This window comes from Sciurus carolinensis, chromosome X (assembly GCF_902686445.1).
Source record: "Sciurus carolinensis chromosome X, mSciCar1.2, whole genome shotgun sequence".
In the NCBI taxonomy this organism is placed as follows: Eukaryota; Metazoa; Chordata; class Mammalia; order Rodentia; family Sciuridae; genus Sciurus; species Sciurus carolinensis.
The window spans coordinates 32,610,915-32,633,482 of record NC_062232.1 but is presented as its reverse complement, the minus strand read 5'-3'; positions in this window follow the sequence as shown (position 1 = coordinate 32,633,482).

Here is a 22,568-nt window from a genome sequence, read left to right as displayed (position 1 = left end):
TGACTCCATGAGGTAAGTAGAATCCATTTTGCAGATGAGCAAACTGAGGCAAACTAAGTCACTTGGCTGAGAGGTGGAAGATCCAACATTCAGACCCAGGTCGTGTGACATGGAGGTTGTTGTTCTCAGTCTCTGTAACACACTCCTCGGAACTGTTTCTGGGGGCTGGCTCCATGGTACAGTACTTGCCTAGTATGCTCAAGGCCCTGGGTCCCAACCTTGGCACAGCCAAACAAACAAAGGAACAAATAATAAAGCCACTCCTGGAGTGATAAATAGTGCAGATAGAGGACTCAGCACAAGGTCACTGCCCAGATGGAATGTGCAGGCGTCCATTCTTGCTATTGTCATGCTTTTAGCATTACTATTATCCTCCTCTTGCATCCCAGAAGCAGTGCTGACTGTGCAGGCGCCGGGCTGGTCTGGTTTCTCCCCCAGGACTCTTGAACAGCCCAGGTGGACTCTGATCCTCCTTGCCACCCCTGCAGCTACCCCCTGCCTCCAACTTGCAGGTCCTGGGTTTATGGCATAGTGAAGAAAGAGCTGCCACATTCCCTGGAAAATAAACCGGCTGAAGAAGAAGCATGTGAACTGCAAGGTCCTGGCAGGAGGAAACCACAGAGCAATATGAGCCATGGTCAGGGAAGACAGCCCCTCTGGATTTTGTGTCTTATCAGGGGGTGCTGGTTTTCTTTAAACAGTGCCTCCGCTGTTTGGATGAGAGCTGAACTCAAATGCTAGGCTGGGCAGATAAATACAGCCCACCCAATGTAGCCTCTTCATTTAAAGCAGACATAGTGAAGTTCTGACTTTGGAGTCTGGAGCTCCCTGATTTCTGGGGACTCTGCCGTGCTCTTGCCTTAAGCTTTAGAGCAATGCTAACAGTGGGCAAGGGATGATGGGGAAGAGAAGGACAGGGTGGGTCTCTCTGTGGAGAGGCTTTGGCCGCCCTGTCCTGTCCTCCTCAGCGTATTCAGGCTGACTCCAACTGCCAGTACATGCATGATGGCTTTCTAGAAACTATGGACAACCACTCTGCCCATGCACAGGGAGGAATTACACAGCCTCAGCCAATGACTAGTGCGAATTGGTGTATAAATAGTCCAGCTCCGTGGGTGGGATAACTTGGAGGCACGCCATTTTGCACCAGTGCTACTCAAAGTGTGGTCCCCATAAAAGCAACGAGCAGTGAAATGTTTATTAATTCTACATTTCCAGAGAAGTCCACAAGGGAAAGTCAGTCTTGAGAAACTTTGATATCACCGTGATATTTTAATTGCATTTTTGCAAAATAATCCATTTACACTGGATTGATTACACCATGTGACAGGCGGTCCTTCACCCACATATCTTGAGAAGCACTGTTCTTACTGGCTCTTACTTTCTTCAGTGGGAATAAGCTCCGATTGCCCTCCACGCCAGCTGGCTTGGTGACCCACCCCTGATTGGATGCCTTCCTATCTTAATCTCACATTCCCACGTCACTAACAATGTTTCTTGCATGTCCCAAATAAACTGTTTGTACTCATTTTGTTGTTGTTGTTGTTGTTGTTGTTTCAAGTTGGCTTCTGGAACAACCCAAATTGAGACACCCTCCCTTGCATAAGCCTGCCCACGCTGCCATCTGCTGCCTGGGGCATGCCACTAGTGGCCCCTCTACTTTCCCACAAGGAGTTAAGTAGCCCATTAAAGATGATAAAGTCATCTGCCCACCTCGCCTTTCTGCTTGCTTCTATGGCTTAAGGTCATAAGGTCATTGTCCTCCACGCCCTTTGCTTCTTCAGAGTCGTGCCGACTGGCCAGGGCTGATAGAAAATGCACTTTCAGGCAGTAGTCAGCCAGGAATTGCGGTATTCTGGCTAATATTAAACGCCCCCCACTGTGCCTACAAGACGGAATGTTCCAAGGGACAGTGCAAGCTTCAAGGTAACTAAAGGTCCAAAGCTTCATTTACAGGCTAGAGGGCTCCGTCAAGCAAACCTGTTCTTTCTCTGAAGCCACTTTTGGGTGCACGTGGAATGCTTTTGTTCAGATACAAAGCACCCAGGCGCGGTCTTTTATGCCCTGAATCATTTCCATGTGGCTCTGAGCCTCCCTTGACTTGAGCGCTATTATCCCTCCGCCTGGTGAGCACGCGCTCCATCTCCGGGCTTGCTCCTTGCTTGTTTACGGATTTCTCAATCTGCCTGCTCAGGCTGAAAGAGGTCCCGCTGCCCATAAAAAGCCTATGGTTCTAAATCATTTCGCTCTCTCTTTCACTCACTCAGCTCAGTCCCCAAGACTCTCAGAGCTCAGAATTAAAACCATCTTGAAATCTAATTTTTCCTTCTCCATCTACTGATGTATTTTATTTTGGCTTTTGGGGATGCTTATGAGGCACCTTGGATATCCCGGTTGGCAACCAGTCCACTGTGCCTAGCCTATTCAAGGGGCTCTGGCTGGTTTTGGGTGATTTTCTTGAAGCGTTTTCACTCATTCTGCCAATAGCATCCTTCTGCCTTGGCCCTAGCTGGGCTGGTTTAGTGGGTCAGTTGCACAAATGAGCACACCGGAGCTTGGAGAGTATTCGATTCTGGGCATAGGGAGCTGCTGGCGCAGATGTGTATCCCTTCAGAAATTACTCAACAAGAGTGGGTGTCAGGGACTGTGGTGGTGTCAAGAAAGGGGATCTTGCCGGTGTGGTGGAGCTCACCTATATCCTGGCGGCTGGGGAGGCTGAGGCAGGAGGATCACGAGTATAAAGCCAGCCTCAGCAATTTAGCGAGGCTCGTAGCAACTTAGTGAGACCCTGTCTCTAAATAAAAAATGAGAAGGATTGGGAATGTGGCTTGGTGATTAAGCACCCCTGGGTTCAATCCTCGGTACCAACAACAACAAAAAGATGATCTTTTATCCTGGCTGGGGGGAAATGAACTATGATAAGGAAGAGCAACTGAAAGGTGGGATGGGGGCCAGGACCCCAGTTGATTGCCCAGGTTCCAGCTTTTTTGACTCTACCAGTTATTAACTGTGTGACTTTAGCTAGTAATCTCACTTCTCGGAGCTTCACCTTCCTCAGCTGTAAAAGGGTGATAACAATGACACCTAACTTAGGGGCTGTCTTGGGGATTTCCTGAGCTAATATAAATGAAGTTCAATGTCTCATGACGTTAGCTGCACCCCTACAGAGTCAGTAGCCCTAATCTGAAACTAAACATCCAAAACTTTTGAATAAGGTCTGTAGAGTAGATGAAAACATTATAGTTATGTCAAAGTTGGTGAATTTGATCATTGTATTGTGGCCCTGAAGGAGAATGTATGTGTTCCTAAGAGGTACATGTGGGAATATTTAGGATTGAAATGTCTTGGTCTCTGTGACTTACTCTCAAATAGTTCAGCTGACAATCATCATCATCATCATCATCATCATCATCATAATTATCATTATAACAGTAGCAGCAGCAGCCACGAGGGTTAGAGAAGCCCTAATCCTTAAATCTGAAATCTAAGATGTTCCAAAATCTGAAGCCTTTTGAGCACCAACATGATGCTATGAGGGAAAACGTCCACACCTGACTTCATAGATGGGTTGTAGTCAAGACTTAGAGCACTCAGAATCTTATATGAAATGACCTTGACGGTACACATACAGGTGTGTAAGAAAAATAAATGGATTTGGGCTGGGGATATAGCTCAGTTGGTAGAGTGCTTGCCTTGCATGAACAAAGTCCTGGGTTCAAACCCCAGCACCACACACACACACACACACACACACACACACACACAATGGATTTTGCCTTTAGGCTGGTGTCCCATTCACAAGATAGCTCTTGCATATGTTAATATTCCCAACCCCCCAAATCGAAAATTCTAAGTAATTCTGGTTCCGAGCATTTCAGAAAGGGATACTTAATCTATACTACCAGTGCTACTATCATTCTGTGATATTAAGTAGAACTGGTAGAGAGAAAATAGGGTCAAGGTAGTCTGCAGTAATCAGAGAAGGCTTCCTGGAGGAGGGGACTCAAATTAAGCATGGAAGGATGTGTGGGAGGGTATGAATTGTGGCCAGAGGGCAGAGAGGCAGATCATACTTTCTGAAGATGGCATACAACAATACCACAGGCTCTTCTACAATGTGACCTTGGCCTTCTTGCCAATGAGAGGTAGGATCTGTGTCCTTTCCTCCTTGAATATGGGTTAGGTGGCTTGTGTCTGCTTCAGTCAGTAAAATCCAGGGGAAGTGGTGCTGGGTGACTGCTGGGTCATCAAAGGCTACAAAGCCTCCATCCTATTTGCACTAGAGACCAGTAGAGGTCTGGAGCTGCTCTATAAGAAGCCCAACTAGTTTAAGGCCACTGCATTGTAAGGAAGCCCAAGCTACATGGACTACCTCTTGTGGGTGTCCAGCTGGCAGTCTTGGAGTCCTCCCAGGCTAAATATGAGGCATGTGAACAAAGGAACCTTCCAATGGTTCCAGAGTCCAATCCTCACTGGAAGTTGCTCTCAGGCTTTGAGTCTCCCCAGATGAGGCTTCATATTTCTTGGAGCAGAGAAAAAAAACATCTTTGCTTGCCTCATTTGAATTTCTAATCCACAGATTCTGCAAGCATATTAAAATAATTGTTGTTTTAGCCTCCTAAGTATTTGGGGGGTAATTTGTTATGCAGCAACACTGACTATTACAGAGAGTGAAAGGGCAGCTCAAATGGCAGGGCTGACATCATTAAAGTCACTGCAGAGGACACAGTGAGATGTCTTGGGGTAAGGACAGCAAGGAAAGGGGACAGTAGGACCTGTTTCTTGTTATTTTCCATCCCTGACCAACATCCCAGCATCCTAGAGCAGGTAATATGGTGGAAAGTGAACGACAAGAGTTCACAAAATTGTAAAACACTAGTAAATTGTGCAAATCATAAAACACTAATTGTGATGGTTTGGATGTGAGGTGTCCCCCAGAAGCTCATGTGTGAGATAATGCATGAAGGTTCAAAGGAGAAATGATTGGGTTGTGAGAGCGTCGACCTAATCGGGTGAATTAATTCTTGATGGGAATTAATTGAGTGGTAATGGAGGCAGGTGGGTGTGGCTGGAGGGGGTGGGGCATTGGGGGCGTGGCCACGGGGTGTATATTTGCATCTGGAGGGTGGAGTCTCTCTCTGCTTCCTGATCATCAAGTGAGCTGATTCCCTCTGCCACACTCTTCCTCCATGATATTCAGCCTCACCTCGAGCCCCAAGGAATGGAACTTGCCTTTATGGGCTAAGACCTCTGAAACCGTGAGCCCTCAAATAAACTCTTCCTCCTCCATAATTGTGCTGGTCAGATCCTTTAGTCACAGCAGTGGAAAACGCTGACTTAGCTTAAGTTTAATTCATTCTCAGGGCAAAAATTGCAAAAATAAAAAAAATCTCAGTACCTAATATGAAATTCATGTGAAACAAGCACTTAGCAACACTTGCATCTCTCGGGGAGTCAATAATTTGTCTTGGGTCGGGGCATAGAAGTCAGTCTTCCTGGGTTCAAAGTCCATCTCTACCACTGACAGCTGGGTGACCGCAGGCGGATGAGTTATGCTTTTCTGAGCCGTTTTTGTCACACTGTGTATTGGGGCTGCGTAAAAGTACTGGGGACACAGGCTTCAAGCCAGGGCTGTGGGATAGCACCCTGAGATTCTTACAAGGCATTTTATATACGTGAGGTGGTCTCGGAGGCACTGCTTTCAGTCTCTTGAGATCTCAACAAAGGGTCTTTTGGCTGCACCCTTGATCTGATCTGACTCTGAGGTCATGTTTTACTGGCAGCCTGGAGGCCATTTGTCACTTCGAGACTTTTGCCAGAAAACACCAGGGGTGAAAAACAGTTTTATATTTGAATCCAGCAAGTCCTGACTCCTTAACACATTGTCTAAATTCTGCTCGTAAACTGAATAGTTCTTTCTTTAGCTCTTCTCCAGCCCCCCTTCTTTATTGCTATTCATGTGTTGTTAGATTATTAGTGAGTCCAATGGTAGAGATTTTTGATAAAGCAGAAAAGAGAATGCTAATATAGCAAAGAAGGACAATATGCTTTGTTAGACTCTATTAAATCAATATGCATTATATTGTGGTACACAGGTGCTATGGTTTGGAACTGGTTTGAGTATGTCCCCCAAAGATTTATGTATCAAAGGCTTAGCTCCTGGGATGGTGGTGTTGAGAGGTGGCACAACCTTTGAGAAGTGGGGCCTAGTTGGAGGTAATTAGGTCATTGGAGATGCTGCCCTAGGGAGGGATTAATGTGGCTCTTTCAGGACCCTGGTTAGTTTTTGCAAAAATGGGTTGTTATAAAAAGAGCAAACCTGGTCCTTGAATCCCTCTGACTTCCTGTCTTGTGATCTCTTCTGCACGTGTTCCTGCCTTTGTGATGCCATCTGCCATGAGGCCCTCATAAGAGCTAAGTAGATGGGGCTGCTTAATCTTAAACTTCCAACCTCTAAAACTGTGCGCTAAATAAACCTCATTTCTTTATAAAGTATCCAGCTTCAGGTATTTTGTTATAGCAACACAAAGTGGACTAATACTGCAGGCTGTCTGCTTTTGCATCATTTTTGGTATTTGTTAAAAATTCACATTTCGGACCTCTGTTCAGACTTACTGAGTCAAAAGGGGCTATGAGGGAGGAATCTGCATCCTGCAGATATTGACATCCCCACTAAATGTGAAAATACTGCTTTATATCCAGTTCTGGAGGCATTCATTTTTTGCCCACTTGTATCCAGATTCTAGTTCTAGAACTGATCTCCCTGCTTTGCCCCTGTATGGATCTGAGTCTGGGTAGCAAACAGATGGTCCATTCAGCAGGGCATTCCTTTAATAAAGAGACTACTTAAAGGCGCCAACCAAAGACAGTATTACCTAAGGCTAAGAAGCAGTGGGGAGCTATCACCACCAGGAGGAGAGGGAACCAGACCTTATCTGAGTTGTTTAGTGGGAAAGCCCCGGGAAAGGGCTCTTAGGCTGTGGAGGGAGATTCTTATTCAGAGAGGCCAGATGGGGGACAGGTGGCCTCAGGGGACTCTCTGGAGCAACCCTGATGCAAATCATCCCGAGTCTCTCTTGCTGCTGCCTTTGCAGGAGTTTTGTGTCTTTCAGCAGCCCTGGAGGCCCTCCTATCTAGGCAGGAAAAGGAGCCAATAAATAAATTCACACTCAGGTGCTAGGGAGTGATAACAGCTAATCCCTTCCAAGGGCAATTGCTCTTGGAAAAAAGAATGGCTCATAGGAAAAAGGATGATTTCACTCAAAAGAAAGTATCTCCTGGAAGAAGACGACACTTTGGTGCTGGAGCAGGAGTCATTTGTGGGCAGGGACACCCAAAAGTCTTCAAATGAGCCATCTCTTTATCTTTGCTAATCCTGTTCCCCAGGCAGCCTTCAAAGGGGTCTAGTTATGGAAGCTCCATGAGGGAAGGGATGATTCTGTCTCTGTTGTTGTCTGAGGTAGACACGCAGCAGTATTGCATAGGTGTCTGCTGAATGAATGAGTGAATGAGTGAGTGAGCGAATGAATGAATGAGAGAATGAATGAATGGGTGAATGAATGAATGGGCGAATGGATGAATGAATGAATGGGCGAATGGATGAATGAATGAATGAATGGGCAAATGAATGGATGAATGAATGGACAAATGAACGAATGAGTGAATGAATGAGTGAGCGAATGAGTGAGCAAATGAATGAATGAACGAATGAATGAATGAATGAGTGAATGAGTGAATGATGAATAGACGAATGAATGAATGAATGAATGGGCAAATGAGTGAATGAATGAAACCTCTGTCCTTTGGCTCCTATCTCAAGTGAGATACACTTGGCGCCTCCCCTCTCCTTGTGGCCTGCCTGGGATTGAGCTGCCAAATGATTTTTCATACACGTCGCCCTCATTATAACATCATTCCTCAGTGCGCAGCTCTCTGACCACCCCAAAGACCTGTATTTAATGTGATGAAAGGTGATTTAATGGAGTTGAGGAGAATGAAGCAGAAAGCGGACAGCCATTCCAGAGAAGCAGAGCAGGCTGTCCCTCCGAGGGAAAGAAGCAAAAAAAGGAAAAGAGGGGGAAATATTCCAACACCTGCTCCCAGAAGAGACTAGAACGAAAAGCCATTTGGGTCAGCACCATAGGAAGGCCAAAATGAAAGCCAGATAAGCACCGGGCCTCCCCTCCCCACAGCAGATAACTAACTTACCATTTATTTACCTTGGAGCTGATTATGTACTGGGTTGAGGCAGGCAGGGAGATTTTTATTGACATTTGGTCTCCCTTCACACATTTTTGCGACAGCCAGACATCAGGGACTGAGCTGCAGGATATTAAAGGATTTGGAAAAGTTATCAAGGAATGGGACATATTTATCAAAGCCACAGTGATATTAGAAAACTGGGCTGCTGCTACACCTGGGCCTGTTACTTGATTAAAAAAATAATAATGATTCATCCTCTGGCTGGCTCATGCACCTGGGTGAATGCTGAGCGCTTCTGCAGGACCACCCTTGGCCAGGGATTTGCGCATAAAGACCCTCTTTGGGTTTGGCAGAAAATTGTGGGTGATAGATCACGCCCACTCACGTGCATGTGTGGTCAAGTTGTGAGCTCAGCTGGAAGCTTCCATTGACGGGTTATCAGACCTCCCCTGGGCTGGGTCAGTTTACACAATGGCCTTCAAATATGCTTGCATACACCGAGCAGCTTTTATTTCCGAAAGAGGATCACTAAGAGTTGGTTGAGTGACTGTAGGGTTAGGGGCCTCGTGAAGGGTCCCTAAATCGCTTCAACCACTGTATTTATGGTGACTCTGGAGTATGTAATACAGAAAGTGTCCATCTTGCAACACCAGCAAGTACGAATATACCACGAGTCACCTCTATTTAGCTCTCCCCCCAATTTTTCCACATGAATTATTCAGTGTATGACTATTTCAATATGTCTGGCTTGGAAAAATGCTGGATGAACTTATGCATCAAGAGGAAGTGCCTGCATTGCAAAAATGATACTCACCTGCATATTTATCTTGAAAGTCTTTAATGCATCCACTCAGGTGAAAATACCATTAATAGCAAGGACTGACCAACGGCCACCAGGATCTGTGGGGTTAATCTGGGTTTTGCCATCTGATTTCAATCCATCAGGCCTGGCTATAAATCGCTTATATGTCTGAGTGATAAAAAGCAAATATAAATTTTCAAAAAATTTAACCTTGCATGGTATATAAAGAGAATACATAATATTCTTGAGCATAAATATGTCTCAAGACAAACTCATTGTGTATACCCAGAATACATAATGGATCGCACTGAGACATATTTCTTCCCCTAGCAAGAAAAAGCCAGAAATTCTGCAGTCATTTGTGTGGTTTCTGCAACTCAGAGAAGGGAGCTGTGTCTCTGACTCTGGGTGCCCTTGTAGAACGACACAGAGTCCAGCCAAGGACCAGAGCAAGTCTGGTTGAAGCTGAAAGATGGGAGACCCGGGACTCTGGCACACATCTGGGGGACCTTGGTGAAATCATTTCACAATATTGGCTTCTAATTTCTGCATCTGGAATTGGAGAAGGCTGGTCCAGAAACTAATGATTCTAAAGCCGTTCTCAAAACTTAGCAGGATTCAGTAGGTTTGGGTGATGGCTTGAGATTCTGTTTCACCCACTCAGGCAGATACTGCTACTGCTGTTGGTCTGAATAGTCAGGTTCCAGCATTGTCCCCAGATGGGATGGTCTATGGCTACCATCCCATCTGGGGAGGATGCCGGAACTTTGTGGCTGCTTATTAAAATCGCCAGGGAGTCTTTAAAAGCTGCCACCCCAGACCACATCCTAGACCAATTAAATTAGAACCATCTTTGGGGGTGGGTGTAATCCAGGTGACAATATTTTCCCAAGTGATTCCAAGGTTCTGCCAAGGTGGAGGAGGACTGGTCATAGGTGCCCCATGGCTGCAGACACTTTGATGGAACCCACTGTTGTGAGGTTTCTGGTGTTGTCACCCATGCATTAACCTGAGCAGACTCACTTTGCCATCATGGTGGTATATACTGTGCAACTGCTTCATAGAATCAGCAGCCCCTCTCTGGACAGGTGAGGATGCTGAGCCCATTCGTCCTGGAGAACAAGGCTGATGGGTTCTGTGAACTTCTATATGGTAATGGGCTGACACAGTTGGGAGTTTTTTCTTGTCTTCAATTTGGAATGCTTCTTTTGCAAAGGACAGATGGGCGATTGCAAACACGGATACCTACCTGGGCCGAGCGGGCAGCACGAATCACAAATCTGAGCTGGGCGATTGCAGATTTAGCCAAGTGTATTTTTCACTTCCGCAAGGGGATACACTTCCAAATTTTTCCTTAAAATTTTTTAGTTGTAGATGGACACAATGCTTTTGTTTTATTTGCTTATTTACGTGCAGTGCTGCAGATCAAACCCAGTGCCTCACACAAGCTAGGTAAACCCTCTACCGCTGAGTCACGACCCCACCCCTCCAAATTTTTCTTAAAGCTTGTGGATGCCTTTGCTTTTATTTTCTTGCTATCTGTAGAGAAATGGCTACAAGAGGAATATTTACCTACTCTAAGAAACACAACAGGGCAAATGCAGGGATGGAGCTAGGTTTAGGTAGTGAGTGAGGTTTATACAAATTGGGGGACCCTCTTTGCTTTTGTAAATTGACTAGAACATATGAAGTGTGAACATATATTGCCATCTATGCTGAGCATGTGGGGTGGGGCCTATGCAAGAGAAGGGATCTGAGCTTTAAGCTTCATTAGCTTCATGTAAAGTCCACCTCCCATAGAAGTGAGAGATAAAGGAAAACAGAGCTATGTTAACAAGCAGCACTGTGTGTGTTGGAATAAAACTTTATGGTAAAAACAAAACCGTGCTACGAAATGGCTGGGGAAGTTGAACCCAAATAATTCCACGGAACAGATCAGATCCTCTTCTTTTGGGATCTTGAAGTGCCACAAGAGCTATGAGTAAGACCTAGGTGCCCCAAACCTTGCTACTCAAAGTGTGGTCCGTGGACCAGAAGCAACAGCATCGCCTGAGAGTCAGTTCTTGTTAGTTCATTTGTTTCTTTCTTTGTTCCTTCATGCATTCATTCAACAAACATCCTTTGAGTGTCTCCACCAGGTCGGGAACTGTGATATGCTAGTTCAATGGGATTAGGGGAGAGACTTGCAGTGGTGATTTATCACTCAGCTTTTCTTATCTCTAAATTTTTCTTTCCCTGTTGCCCCTGCCCTCAGAAAGCACATTTTTGGTGGCTGGAGTGGGGGTGATAGTAGAGATTGAACCACTGAGCCACATCCCCAGCCCTTTTTATTTTTTATTTGGAGACAGGGTCTTGTTAAGTTGCATAGGGCCTCGCTAAGTTGCTGAGGTTGGCCTCAAACTTGCTATCCTCCTGCCTCAGCCTCCCAAGCAGCTGGGATTGCAGGCATGCACCCCCCCCCCCCAATTAAAAGCACATCTTCACAAATGCAGCATGAGAGCTAGGACATGACATTTGATGGGGACGGGAGCTGACTTTCTGGATTGCAAACAGCCAGATGGATGAATGTGCAATCTCCTGAAAGAGCTTGGCAGAGTGTGTAGGGCTGGGGTGGTGGTGATCAGACACCTCTCCAAATTCATTAGCACTGGCCAACAGCAACTTTCTCCTTTTGGGGGAACTGTCTTCTGAGAGTCAAAGGAATGGCTGCCTTTCTGTGTCTCCAAGCTTCTAGATATCGTCTCGCTGCTTAGTTCTCTTGCTGGAAATGGAGGGGTGAGAGAGTTAAGGTTCTGATCACTTAGAATCTCGGCCTGCAGTTCTGCCATCCACTGAGTCTGGGACTGGGAAGGTTCAAGTAAGCCTCTGTCCCCTTCTGTGCAGTGCAGGTGTGGTTCCCGTACTTAGTGGTATAGGATTGCAGCAAACTCAAGCGTGGCGCACAGGGAGGGCAAACCTCCAAGTGAATAGGAGCTGCTGCTTCTGTGGCTGCTGGGGCCCTTCAGTCACTCACAAGTTAGCATGAGTTAGATCTCCCAGCAAGGCTTCGATCAAGAAGCGGGTAAAAGCTGGGGGCGCATGCCTGTAATCCCAGCAGCTTGGGAGGCTGAGGCAGGAAGATCTCGAGTTCAAGGTCAGCCTCAGCAGGGCCCTAAGCAACTCAGTGAGATCCTGTCTCTAAATAAAATATAAAAAGGGCTGGGGATGTGGTTCAGTGGTTAGGTGCCCTGGGTTCAATCCCTGGCACCAGAAAAAAAAAAAAAAAGTGGGTCAAGCCACAGAGAAAGGGTCCCAAGATAGATGAAAGGGCCATCTTGTAACCAGCATGCTTTGGAAGGGGGCTGGCCCAGAGAGCACGGTGTGAGGTGGCCTTTGCAAATGCAAGGGGAAAAAATTGCAAATTCAGCATTTTGAGGGCTAAAAGCTGTCCTGGCTCCCTCCTGGCAGAGGCCAGCCCCTGTGCCTTTGCTGCTCCTTGGCTCTGTGTTTATGCAAAGAAACATCCAACTTGTGTCCTCTCATTAACCCTTTGTTTCTTCTTTGTTCCTGATTTAGAACCCCCACGCTCTGATGATTTTTGGAGCAGTGATCACAGAGAGGCCGCGCCTTCAAAGGCCTTGGGGGGGTGGTGGCAGCCCTTTGCAATCCATTTCTGGGCTCCCCAGAAGGGAAAACACAAAGGAGAGCAATCTTTTCTTTCTCTCAGATGTTTACTTTTCCCCTTCCCCCACTCCCGCGACCTGAGCGAGTTAAGAAGAAAAAAATGCACATCCGTGTTTCTCCCTACCCTGCTGAGAGTCAGTGTTTTGGAAACTTGGATCGTTCCCGCTCCCTCGCCACCTTTTACTTTCCTTACAGACTTTTCCCAGCATGCCAAATCAGCAGCCTGTGAAACAGGCCAGGGGTGACGCCCTCAAAAGTATGGGTGTCCTTCAGTGGACAATTCCAGTTAGATCTCGGGCCCTCATCCCCTGTCTGAGGATCCTTAGCCATAGTACTTCCTCTTCTCTGTGTCTAGAAGTTTCTGCCACTATGCCATGGAATGAGGGAGCTTAGTGTCCCTTAATCCATTGCCCACACTCAGAGAGTCTGTGAGGCCCCGAGAGTGGGGAGGCTTTTCTGAGGTCACCAAACATGACAGTGTCACTGTGGGTCCTTCTGATCCCTCAGGGTTCTTCCCATAGAACTGTGCAGTATCACCCCAAGGCCCTCTGAAGTTGCTATAACCTGGGTCTCCAAAGTCTGCCAACGACCATGCGTTAAATGATGACCAGCCTATGGCACTATTGGGAAGTGGTGGAATCTTTAAGAGGCAGGGCCTAGTGGGAGGAAGTTAGGTCATTGGGCACATGCCCTTCAAGGGGATACCCTTCAAGGGGATATTAGGAATTTGACCTCTTGCTGTGTCTCTCTTTGCTTCCCAGACACCCTGAAGTGACAGCCTCTTTCACCAGGTACTACCTCCACAGGCCCAAAGCAACAGGGCCAAGTGACCAAGGACTGAAACCTTTGGAAGTGGAAGCCAAAATAAACCTTTCTTCCTTTTAACTTTATCTCTGGTATTTTGTCACAGTGATGCAAAGCTGACTGACACACAAGTATTAACAGACGCAGCTTCCTCGAGCACATAGGGAGCAAGGGAAGGCACCTGCACAGGTCAGGGTGTGTGCAGTAGCACAACTCAGAAAGGGAGGGAGCTCAAATGTCTGTTCTGGTGAATGGGCAGTTCCTCTAGACATCAGGCCTCAACTCCTCTGCCATTTATGTTCAGATAAGTAGTAGCATGGTCTGCTGAAATTCTGGCCATACTTGGAACACATCTGGGAATCAGATGTGACTGGAAGATTCTATTGCTTATCTTCATTGTCATGTATCTACATTGTACCAGGTCAGGGTCCAGAAATCATAGCCTTGTATTCTGAGACCATCTATGTGAAATGTATGTGGGCACACACACCTACATGCACACCCACCCACACACATGCACACATGCTTTGCAGTATGTGATGCTCCTGCTCTGTCCCTCATGTGCCAACACGGAGCTCATTGGGGCGATAATACCACAGCCACCACACCACAATTCATTCTTCCCCAACAAACACCAGTGTAATTTATGCAGGAAAACCTGCCCTTTCCAGTTTTTCAGGTTGAGATTACAAAATGTCAGCCTGTAAAGTGAAAGCTGATAAAAACCCATGTGGTGAACCAGGCATGGTGGCACCTGCCTATAATCCCAGCAACTTGGGAGGCTGAGACAGGAGGATCACAAGCTCGAGGCCAGCCTCAGCAACTTAGCCAGGCCCTGAGCAACTTAGTGAGACCCTGTCTCAAAATAAAAAGTCAAATGATCTGGGAATGTGAGAGTGGTTAAGTGCAGCTGGGTTAGATCCCCAGTACAAAAACAGAAACAAAAAAATCCCGCCTGGTATGCACGGGTTTAACAATCTTTAGAATTTTCTGGCATTGGCCACGTTCTAGGCCCTATTGCAGGTGTTCTCCGTTGCCGATCTCTTTTGACCTGAGCTGTGTTTTCTGCCACACAGCAACTTTGCCACCTTAGAGAAGATGGCTACATCTCAGAACCTCCATTTCCTCAAGGACAGTAATAGCGCCTTCCTCCTGGCGTAGTGTGTATAGGATAGGAGACTCACATGTCATAAGAAAGACACTGCTGGAAACCCACAAACTGTACCTGGTCTAGGCAACGAACACGCTCCATGTTAGTTCTTTCCCTCTTCCTGATGAATTAAAAATGTTTCCAAGTGTGTCCCTGGTGCGCTCTAGCCGACTCTCCCTGCATTATCTCAATAACCAGCTCGATGACTTGGGGTAGCTCACTCTACCTGTACTTCGGTTTCTTTCGTTCATTCAGGTAGGCAGCCCCTAAATATTTATGGAATATTTAAGGATCACTCATTTTCTTTTTGACTTTGAGGATTTTATTCTTTTTTTTATTGTTTTTTAGTCATCCATGACGATTGGATTCATTTTAATATAAGTATAAAGGTGCAGAATATAATTTGTTCTAATTCAGTCCCTAGTACTTCCCCTTTCCTTCTCCTCCACCCTCCCCTCTTCCCTTCCCTCTGCTCTGCTGAACCCTCTGCTATTTACTTACAGTTTTGTTTTAAGGTTAGTGTCGTGTGGATGTAAACGATAGTGAGATTCACTGTGGTGTATTCATATATGTACGTAGGAAAGTTGGGTCAGATTCATTCCACTGACTTTTCCTATCCCATCCCTCCTCCCTCCTCTTCATTCCCCATTGTTGTTTTTTCTTCTATTCTTTTGTGTGTGTGTGTGTGTGTGTGTGTGTGTGTGTGTGTGAGGGAGGGATGCTGAGAAATCTGCAGTGAATAAAACAGACAAAAACTTGGCCCTTAAAGGGTTTATAAACTGATCTACTGAATTATAAAACAATCAAGATATTTTCTCGATAAAGGAGGCAGTCTCTCTTTCTACCGGGAGGAAGGTGTTATTACTCGCCTTTTACAGATGAGGAAACTGAGGTACAGAGATTGAAGCATCTTCTCTAAGATCAGAGAGCTCCTGTGTGGCAGAGAAACGGCTCAGGTCAAAGGAGCTCTGGCACAGAGAACATCTGCAACAGGGTCTAAAAGTGAAGGTTGTTAGACTATGTCAAGTTTGATACATTTAGAAAGGTGCTGAAATCTATTCAATTCTCCTTGCTATGTTTCATGTTTCTAAGACACAACTGTTAGGAATTTTTTTAATTTTAAGTGACAAAAAACTCCACTCCAACTAAATTAAACCACCAGAGAATTTATTGGCTCACATAAAATTGGAAAAATGCAGAAAAGATGATGAGAAATTAGGTCCTTGGTAGCATGACTTGTGCTACTAGATCGAACTTTTGTGCTAAGTTGGCTCCAATTCTGCATGGTGGCCCCCACTTGCTTCAGGTCCCCCTTATAATATCAAAATACTGCCTAGCACCAGATCTTAAGTATTATCACATCGCACTGCCCAGGGGGATACTCAGAATTCTCACAAAACTTCTCCTCACATCTCACTGAACTTGACCCTGAAGGTAGAGGGGAGGTTGTCTCCCACAAATTATTCTGGCTGGAAATGAGGAAGAGATCCCCAAGAGAAAAACCAAGGTCCTTTTGCTACAAGAGGAAGCCCAGGGCATCAACAGAGCAGACAAAACAAAGGTGATTTTCCAAAGAATCAATTTAGTTTTTAATATCATGATGGAAGACATTGGAACAATGTTTGCATTGTAACTGTTTTATAGTTAAGCGTTACTTTTATGTTGAATATAGCACATGTAATGGTGCAGAGCACATTTTTCAATGCTTGAAGATTCCCAGAATCTTAGTTCAACCTCATGGATGATCCACAAAGCCCCGATATTCAGTGTAGTGTCCATGCTCCTTTAAGGAGGAATCACCGGAAAGGGGTAGGAACTAGTAATGTGGGCTTCAGTTTTACTCATCAGGTGTCTGTGAGTCTAGTTAGTGGGGGGGCGGTCTGTCTTTCAGAGACTGATTATCCCTGAGACAATTCCAAGTGTTGATTTTTGGGCCAACCATGATGAGGCCTTGGTCTCCATCAAGATGATCATAGGCAAAGAGAGAAAGTGAGAGAGGTGCCCCCCACCCCCACTTTTCCTTAACACTCTTTTGGTGACCAGAGAACTCCTAATTTACTTCACTGAAAGAAGGCTTGAGAAAAGTCTCGAAGGAAATAGAGCCAACCTTTAGCAGTGGTTATCTTTGGGTTGTGAGCTACAGTGATTTTCATTCATTTATTCTTTCATTTTTCTATTTCCCAAATATTTATTGATGGACTACCTAGTACCAGGCACTTTTAGATGCTGTCAGTACAGTGAAATACCAAACAGAAAAAAATGGCTTCCTAGAGGTCATATTCAAGTGGAGAAAGATCAATAATAAGCCAAATGAATAAGTAAGATCTGTAGTATGGCAGACAGCATTAAGGGTAGGAAGAAAAAGAGATCGGGTGAAATGAATGGGGAATTAGAGCAGTGATACTGCACATTTAAATAACTGCGCAGGGAAGATGTCACCAGGAAGTTGGCATTTGGATAAAGGCCTGAAGAAAATCAGGAGTGGGCCATGTGCTGAGCAGGTGAAGAGTACTTGAGGCAGGAGAGATGGGCAGTGCAAAGATCCCGAGGTAGGTCATGCCAAGCATATTCCAGGAGCAACAAGGAAGTCAGTGTGGCTGGGACAGATCTGTGGTGCGTGAGGGGAGAGGGAAAATGAAATCCGAGTGGGGAGGAAGATTGGAACCGACTGTGAGCTGTGTAGGCCATTGTGAGGACTTTGGCTTCTGTGCCGGGAGCGTTGGAGAGTTACCGGCTGCGAGTCTGGGAGTACCTCGGTCTGGCTTAGGGTTTGCAGAATCCCTCGGGCTGCTCTGTTAAGAATGGACTTCAAAGAGGCAAGGGGAGGAACAGGGAGATCGATGAGGCCATTGTGCAAACAGACACAATGACAGTTTGACCAGGGCGGCGACGGAGGAGGAGGCCAGAAGGGGTCAGCTTCTGGATCTATTTCCTTCTTTATTCATGTTTCTCTACTTTCCACATCTCCCCCAATGAACATATAGGAAAGAAGACAAATCGAAGCTACATGCATTGATTAACAGGGGTGGCCTAGGTCTCCTCGCTGCTGTGAACACGGAGACAGTGATGATCTGGAATCCCAGTCCTGGGGAACCTGCAGAGCTAGATGTACCCCCGAGTGTGAACCGGAAGCCCCTCTTACCTCTCCTGGAGCAGAAAGGAGGGCCTCATATCCAGGGCAGACCTCCCGGCGCCATGTCCAGCGCTCCTGCTGGTCTCTAGCACCAGGGACTGTTCCCACAGTGACAGGCTCACAGCGGGAAGGCCACCTTTGAAGACAGGCTGAGATGGGGATTGTCTCTTACAGCACCTCCTTTCTCGGCCTCCTCACTGTAACAGTGTGGTTACTGGTCTCTGGTCCCATGAGTCACAGGATGTTGGGGGCCACTGAACGGGTGTTGGAGTAGTTGGACACCCTCCAGTCACCACCTCTCAGAGGTTGGTCTGCCAGCCGCTGATAAAGTTAGTGCTGTATGCCCACCTTTCTGCCAGAGGTGACCTGCCCAAACTTTGCTGTCCTATTTGGGAGCCACTAGCCAAATGTGGCTTTTAACATTGAAACTTGAATTCAGAGTAAAATAGAATGACAAATTCAGTTCCCCAGTCTCACAAATCATATTTCAAGTGTTTGGCAGGGACATGCAACTGAAGTTGGGGAGGGGGCAACTCTAGAGCATTTCCAGAATGTTCCATTGGTCTGTACTAAGTTATAGGATAGGACGGGCTTGTTGGTATTTCTCTGCATCCTTGGCTGAGAACTTTGCTATGGTTTGAATATGAATTGTATCCCCCATATGTCGGGTTAGTGGTATGAGGAAGTGCCACTCTCACTAGAGGCCCAAACCCAGGGTGCTGTCCGGTCTTGGACTTGACCCTTTAGAATCATGAATCAGAATAACCCTCCATTTACTTCATAAGTAGCCTGTGTCTGGTGCTTCCATTATAGTAATTCAAAGCTGACTAATACAAACTCAAATGGAACCTCCTTGGGGAATGACTCACTTCATCCTCAGCCTTCCATGACACTTGCCACGTACAAATAAGATGAGCTCCTACATTTGGAATTACATATGATCATGCGCATTGCAGTCTGCCTCACGTGATTGCCGTCTTTTGAAGGCAGTGACTGCATCTTATTCAAGCAGATATCTTCAAAGCTTAGCACCAGCTGTGTTTGGGAGTCTACTCTCCTTCCAACTGCTGTCTTTGCTTGGGTCATTTAATGTCTCTAAGCTCCAGATGTATCATCATTACAACACAGACCCCTGGGCCTGGGGATAGGATTGGGGTGTGCAGTCAGGACTATGAATCAGATTGACAGATTGACAGAAGTTTCTTTGGGTGCAATGTTGTAATAGAAAGTAGACAGATTCTGGGGACAGATTCTGGGAGCAGATGGGTTCCCGCCACTGAAGAGCTGTGTGACCTTAAGCAATGTACCCAACAGCTCTGAGCCTCTCAGTTCTCACCTATAATGAGTAAATGAGGGGCGTTATCATCACCAGAGTTAATGCCCCTGAAAACCCAACCTAATTGCAGGTAGAGCTACTGAATCTCTAGTAGGATCTACTGGATCCCAGGACTGGTGACCCTGGGATAGCCCTGGCCAGCAAGTGGGGCCGGAACTTTCCCCGGTGCATGGCAGGCTGCCTCCAGAGTGACACTTCCTAGTGCACCTCGTGACGGTGGCAAGCATAATTCATACCTGCTCATGGTTAATGGCTGGTGACATTTCGAAGATGGCTGCCTGACTTTGGCTTTGCCAGTAGTGGGAGGATTTTAAAATGTCTGATTGATGTTGAGCTCCAAAGAATCACGAAGGAGAATGGCACAAGTCACCTGAAACATGAGGTCACATGAGTGGGAGGTGAGTGCTTAGATGTGTCCCCCACCAGTGATTGTGAGTGGTGGGGTGGCAGAATGGGCTCATCTGTCCTAGCTGCTGGGACATGCTGAAAGGGTGGGTTAATTGTCCATGGACAGGAGCATTGCGTGGGAACTTGGGGATTAAAATTCCACACGCCTGGAATCAATATTCTATGCTCATGTTATAATTCAGTTTGTGAGTGAGAGGATGCGGCGCTCGGAATTCTTGGGTGAAATAACCCACATATCTCAGGGATTAAGAGGATTTCCGTGCTTATAAATCGCACCCAGCAGTGGGTGGGTGGAGAGAAGCAGGAGGATGAGGGAGGCTGGGGGTTCCAGGGCAGGGGAGACTGGGGAGGAAGATGGAGAAGCAGAGTCCTGTTGGAGACCCAGCAAGTCACACTGAGCATCAGGCCAGCATGATTTGTCTGATGAGAACGACACAAAAAAGGTGATCTAGAGTCCTCGGTTTGGCAAAAACAGCCCTCACCAGAGAGGACTCTGAAGTCCTCAGGCTGTTTGGGCAAGAACCACAAACAGCTGGGCCCTTCCTGACACTCGTGTTAGCTACTGCATCGTAAAAGAAAAAAAAAGGAGATATTTGCAGAACATTTGTTCTCCCAGACTTGCTACTGGGTGCGTGTCTCTGCTTGTTTTGTTCTGCTTTGAGGAAACAGTTCGGATGAATGCCCTAGAATACCCCAGGTCTTTTGGAGCAGGCCAGAGCCAGTCTGGGCTGACTCCCAGCCCACTCCTTCCCTACAGGCCCCCCAGACACCTCTTTCCCCTGGGGAGAGAGAGCTGGCAGAAATTCTCAGGAGGTCCTTGTCCCCACAGGATCAGCAGGGACTGCAAGTCCAGTGTGGGCCGAGATCGGAAGTGAAATGCATTTCTTGGTGTCAGCTGGTTTCCTGATGTGTAACAGTGGATGTCACAGAATCAGCTCAATGATTCGGCATGATTAGAAGGCGCCGCTTCTTCGGTGGGCCTGGGGATCATGGCCTGAGTGCGGAATGAGCTCCCAGCCCCCAGGGACAGCCGAACCCTGGCGGGGAGAAGCCCCAGCGCTGGAAGAAAGCAGAAGTAATAACTAACAACCTTCCCTCTGCCCCGCCTCCCCCTAACCTTGTCGTGAACCGTGGTTGTTTTGTTCAAAGAAGCGGCTCGTGCACCCAGCCCCACTTTAATGAAAAGCAGACCCTCGCTCCACATCGCCCCTCCTTGGGCAACAGAGATAAAAACCTAATGGCATGTCACATCCTTGATGGCAAACTCGCCAGGAAAACAAAATTATCAGGGTAGCGCGGTGGCAGTGGACCGTATCTGGTTTTGTACCATAAAATAACATAACCCAATGACCTCCTCATTTGCTGGGAACACTGAGTCTCTCGCAGAAGTTCCTGCGGTCCGCAGTGGCCACGACCGTGCCCCCAAACCACCCTGCTCTAAGCCTCTCTTTTCTTCCCTCTTCCCTTAAGCATTTTCGTCCAAGGTACAAGCCTTTGAGGAGAATGCACTTATCACTACAGGAATTGTGAGATTCTAAGCAGGGAAAGGACCCCAGGTTTCCTGGACACGCATACACGCACGCGCACACACACACACACACACAATGAAAAACTGAAAAACCCTTCCCAGACAATCTCTATCAGGTAACAAAGTCAAAAAGGCCCTTACCTGCCAGGCCATGAAGGGCTCTCTTGGAAATTCACACAATGACATTTAATTGCATCTGAGAGATGTTTTGAGACAATGTCAGAAATTGAGGAAGGGTGATGGCCCTTTAAGAACAATCCTCTTGTCGGATGACAAGTATAATGACCCCAGGAGATATTCTCGAATGTGCAGCTGGCTGCCATGGTTGCTTGTCTCTTCCTTTCTCTGGCCCTCCTTCCACCTTCCACGAACATTTATGGCGCACATACCACAAACCAAGGCCCAAGATAGTTCTGGAGAAACCTCCTTGAGGAAGACAGTCATGGTCCCTGCCTGATTTCTGGCCACCTGGCTCTGGTAGAGGCTGCTTCTTGTCCCCGTCATTCCGCCATCCCTAATAAATACCTCTCCCAGTTTTAGCTAGGCACATGGATTTCCAAAGTAAAAATTACTTGGCCCTTGCAGCTAGATATGACCATGCAACTAAGTTCTAGTTAATGGGATGGAAGCAGAAGTATTATGTGAAGCTGCTGAGAAGTGTTATTAAAATAAGGGAAGCCTATCATTTCCTCCGTCTTCTTTCATGTAGGTTGCGATATGGAGATGATGGCAGGAATTCAAGCAGCCAATAACATCATGAGGTAGAAGTCACATATAGACAACGGTAGCAGAGCAGGATGGAAAGAGTCTGAAATTGTACAACCATTTTGAACAATGGCACTTTCTTACAAAATTGAATAAATACCTACACTACACCCAGTGATCTCAGTCCTAGGAATTGACCCAAGAGAAATGAAAATCTATATCCACACAAAGATTTGCACACAAATACTCATAATGGCCTTTGTTCATACATAATAGCCCCAAACTGGAAACCACCAGATTGTCCACCAACAGGTAAATAAACCAATCAAGTGTGTTCATATATAATGGAATACTACTCAGCAATAAAAACCAAACTACTGATATATATACAGCATCTATGGATTCCAAAAGCGTGCTGAGTGAAGGAAACCCAAAACAAAGGAATATCTGCTGCACACCTCTATTTATACGGAATTTGAAAATAGGCAGAATCACTCCTTGGCGAGGGAGGGCAGGACAGGGATTTGCCTTTGAGGGGGGCAGTCACCTGGAAGGACACCCGAAGAAAATTTCAGAGATGATGGAAATGTGCTATAGTTTGACTGGACTTTTGATCATACAATGTGTACTTTTGTCAAAATGCATCCCAATCTGTGTGTTTCGTCTCATGCCAGTTATACAATGGCAATGATAATAGTAACGACAATAACAGCCCAGATCCTGTTGATTTTGTCAAACCACCCTTTCAGCCCTGAAACTGTCCGCCTCTGAACCTTACGTATATGAGCCAGAAAGAAACTTCAATCAGTGTTCTTTGGCATTTTACATTGCTTTCAA